Source organism: Triturus cristatus, chromosome 5_2 (genome assembly GCF_964204655.1).
Source record: "Triturus cristatus chromosome 5_2, aTriCri1.1, whole genome shotgun sequence".
Lineage (NCBI taxonomy): Eukaryota > Metazoa > Chordata > Amphibia > Caudata > Salamandridae > Triturus > Triturus cristatus.
Window position 1 is genome coordinate 172277336 of NC_140588.1, and position 5103 is coordinate 172282438.

The following is a 5103-nucleotide window of genomic DNA, read 5'->3' on the forward strand; positions in this document are numbered from 1 at the left end:
TGCATTATCAGATTGAATTTGGAATGGCACACCATAATACATCATAATCAATTCCAATGTTTTAATAGTATTCAATTGGGTAGCTTGCTTACAGGGAAGGGCCACCAACAGGCCACTGTATGTATCAACCATGGTGCAAACATATTGACAATTCCTACTCATAGGAAGTGGACCGATGTAATCAATCTGCCAAATTTGAGCGGGCAATTTCCCGCGATGTAAATGACCTTTAACAATTTGGGGCACTTTGCGCTGCCTGATATGCTGACAAATGGGACAATGTAGAATAACATTTTCAATTAAATCTAGGGGAATATAAATTCCTCGATCAGCAGCCCACCTGCTAGTGGCTTTCTCTCCAAAGTGTCCTGCTTTCTGGTGGGCCCATTTCGCCAATCCCGCAATATCAGAATCTTGCCTGTCCACCACTGCCTCAGCAATTTTAGATTTCTCATCTGCAATGTTATGAAAAAATTTGTCAAGACAGTCTATCGGGGTATGAGCATCCACATGGAAGATTGTAACAGTACTCTGTGGGAGCATTTCCCAAATCTCCTGCCATAATTCTTTTCCCCACAGTTCTTTTGAATGGATTCTCCAACTATGGGAATGCCAAGTCGGTAACCAAACTGCCAACCCATTGGCAGTAGACCAAGAATCGGTGAAAATATGACATGTGCCAGGTAACTCTTGTTTCAGAACTTGATAAACAGCATAGAGTTCAGCAAATTGACTGCTCTTACCCTCACCAGTTGTACTCAGCAATTTTTGTGTGATCGGATTATAGGATACCGCCTTCCAATGCCGTTTCATCCCTATGAACCTTGCTGAACCATCTGTAAACCAGACATGGTTTCTGTCCTCTGCGGACAAATCATCAAAAGGTCTACCCCACTTAACAGGAGACTCCTGTACTAAAGGTACGGAACATTCACTCTCAGTCTCAGTCGATGGCGCTCGTGCCACCTGCTCATGCAAAGATGCAACTCCTTTTTGTCCCACACGTGCCCTGTCTTGTATATACCATTTCCATTTAATCACACTCGCCTCTTGAGCGTGTCCAATTCGGTGAGTTTTCGGCGAACTCATAACCCACTGCATGATAGGAATTTCAGGTCGCAAAACTATATCATGTCCCAAAGTCAGTTGCTCGGTATCCACCAGAGCCCAATAACATGCAAGTAACTGTTTCTCAAAAGGTGTATAACGCTCACCAGCATCAGGTAACTTTTTGGTCCAGAAACCTAACGGTACTCTACTCTTGCCTTGTTTCTGCCACAAACTCCAATTCGCATAAAGGCCTTGTACAGACACATTCAAATCCACATCACCATCACATACAGGCCATAAATCCAGAGCATGCTGAATTGCTTCTTTTGCCAGACTGAACGCATCTTGCTGTGGTTTATCCCATTCAAATGCATTCTTTTTACGAGTGACACGGTACAAAGGGGCCAATATTTGACTCAAATGAGGAATATGCTGGCGCCAAAAACCAAACAAACCAATGAAGCTTTGGGCTTCTTTCCTGTTCCTCGGAACTGCAAAATCAAGAATTTTCTGTTTAACCTGAGGGATCACTTCTCGGTGCCCCTCATGCCAATTAATACCCAAAAATTTCACAGCCTGGGACGGACCTTGTAATTTATCCGGGTTGATTTCCCAACCTTTCTCACGCAGGCACTCAATGACTCTGTCCAATTGTGTCTGAACTTCCTCTTGTGTTTCACCTTGGATCAAAATATCATCAATATAGTGACATATCTGAATTCGTGGATGAACCGGTACCTCGGCCAAATGCTCTGCCACCAGCCGGTGACATATCGTAGGACTATGCACATAGCCCTGGGGAAGACTTCTATACGTCATCTGACGCCCGTTCCACGTAAAACTGAATTGTTCCTGACACTCAGGGGCAATCGGAATCGAAAAGAAAGCATTAGCAATATCAATGGACGCATACCATGTACCTGGATGTTTTTGGATTCTTTCAATTAGGGTAATAACATCCGGTACTGCAACAGTCAAAGGGGGTGTGTGTCTATTCAATTCTCGATAATCAACAGTCATGCGCCAAGAATTATCACTCTTACGTACAGGCCAAACAGGATTATTCCAAGCAGAAGTAACTGGGGTGATAACACCTGCATCCACCAACTCCTGAATAGTGGTACTAATCTGTTCATGACCACCCGGAATACGATACTGCTTCTGACGAACCACTTTTGTCGCCTGGGGAACTTTTATGGGGGGCATTCTTAAACGACCAACCCGTACAGGCCTGGACGATATATAATGTTTAGTTCCAAATTGGTAACATCCATCATCTAAGTGCAAAGTCATTCCTTTCAAAATATCAATTCCAATTATGAATTCTAAGAGTGGTACCACTAATACAGAGTATTCTTTTCTAGGAATTCTACCTATTCTCATTTCAAGTAAAGTTTGAACTGCGGGAGTTTCCTTTCCACCTAATCCGGTAATTGTAAAAGGCTGACCTTTAAACTTCTTTGATTTTCCATGAATAAGAGTGGCCTCCGCTCCTGTATCTACCAATGCTCGGGCCCTTTGGACATTACGATGTCTCCAATAAATATCAATATCTACATAGGGTCTATTATCTCTGTGAGCCCATCTGTGTACTGGAGCTTGACCTATTTCCTAGTCATCTTTACTGCGTTCTGTGTACCAGGATAAATCAGGATAAAGATTCTCACGTTTCCCAGGTATCGATACCTCCTGTTCATATCCATCTCCATTACGAAATGGATTCCTGTTCTCTGCATTGTACTGCGGGTGTCGATCGGCCAATCTGTGTCGATCCTCTCTCCTTCTCAACTCAGGGGATTGATCCCTATCATCTCTACGTCTGCTGTTAACATAATCATCTCTCCCCCTCTCTCTTTCCCCCTCTCTCTCCCTGTTTCTCTCATGACGGGGGGACAAATCACGTACATAATGGCGATCATCACGACGATCAGAGCGCCCACGGCGGTCATCATCACCGCTACCGTCAGAAAAACCACGATCACACTCAGTTGTCCGAACACGCCGGGCACCCTCCTTTCGATCCAAGCCACGTTTGCGAAACATTTCCCACAAACGAGAAGTGGTCTCACCATCAATGTCCTCCTTCCGCACACCATCGGCCATAAGACCAAAAAACATATCACGTCTAGTAAGTTTATTGTCACCAGGAGTACGAGTGTCAGGCCGGGATTGCCGTTCAGGTTTAAACCACTCACCCAACTCACCGAGTTGGCGTACCGATTCCAGCACCACAGATAACATGTTACCAGTCTGATTAATCAATAAAGTCATCATAACCTGCTTATAAGCAACAGGGGAAGAACGAATAATACGATTCCGCACAGAAGATGTCAAGAAACCATCAAGCAACCTGTCAGCAGTATTCAGAAAAATTGCCGTTTTCATCACCTCCTCTTTGAGACGTTGTGTAGCATCGCGCAAAGTATACCACGGTTTGTCATTCACAGGCCAATCAGATTCAGTAGGATATTTTTGATTACAACCCTCAGTCGCCAATTGAAGCAAAGAAATTTGACCACCAACATTAAAGTTACGAAAATGATCCTGTACAGTAGAATCCGAACTCAAGGAACAAAACTTCAAACAATCGCCAGCATCCAACATAATGCCAGCAGCGCCCAGTTCATAAAGGCGCACCATCCATGTGAGTAAGGTCTCACCAGCTCGCTGCCGAAATCTCTGTAAAATATCACTAATTTCTTGTTGAGTAAAATCCTCCAAAGAGTCTAAAGCAATACCATTCGGAGCACCGGGAGCCTGCTGCAACTTCCGCCGAAAAACCGGATGCACCGAGACCGCGGGACGAGCAGCACAAGGAGCTCGACCAGTACACGTAGAGGAACAATCAGTGTAAGAAGCATCGACCCCACTCGAAGGACGAATGCAATCATGGAGTGCACCATCAGAGGCGCAAGAAGCAGACTTACAATCACGGCCGGAGCGAGAGGACTCGCGCTTGGCAGACTCCTCACCCGAGGAAGGAGAATCACTCGAGTTCCAGATATTACCATCCCATTCATCAGGATTCCAATCCAGTCCGGCTTTCGCCACGACCAGACGCACCTTTCGCTTCGAAACCCGACTACGCCGATTTTTGTATTTATAACGAGCAATTCGCACAGCCGCCCTCTCGGCAATAGTTTGGTACGTCTCAAGTTTGTCAGCAAGCAACTTATTTTGACACCGCAACAAAGTATGAGCATTCTGAATCTCAACAAAATTCGCTTCCACATCCTTATGCACATTCTGTAACTTCAACAACCTCTCATGCAGGATCCTGTACGCAGACAGAACAATCCAACCTCTGCGCCCCAAAACGGGAAGTTCATCACCCTTAGATACCGGCGCCTTCTGTAAACAAGTAATCACATCAGCCGGCTCCGCCAGCTCCAAAAAAGAATTCCAATTCTCACTCAAACCAGTAGAATCAGCCCACTCACGGGCTAAGGCTTCATAAGGCGTTGAATCCCAACCGGGAATATCAACGGGCAACTTAAAAGTAGATTTCGACTTTCTAGAAAACATCTCGGAAAAGAAAGAGAAGAAAAAGAGAAAGAGAAGAAAAAAAAAAAAACTACACTCACAATTATATAGAAATAATATACAAACGAAACCACGCACGCACCGAAAGCAAACACGATACAACCACAACGCACACAGGTTTCGTAAACGGTTCGTGACGCCAAATGTTCTGCTTGGGTTTTCGGATCAGATAGAACCCGCTCATCAGAGCCTCACTAACCCAGCCAGAACGTTACCCCCTCCCTAGAACCTGTTTATAATAGTGCAACCACATATATCTACCACCTAAGGACAGGGGATTCCTACTATACATACCAAGACCTCTTATAATCGGCGGCCTCGCGATCCCACACAGATCCAGACCTCTCTGCCCATACGACAGTATCACAAGTGGCGGCCTCGCGATTCCACACGAATCCAGACCTCTCTACCCAGACGGCAGTCTCAGCACGATCGGCGGCCTCGCGATCCCATACGGATCCAGACCTCTCTGCCCATACGACAGTATCACAAGTGGCGGCCTCGCGATTC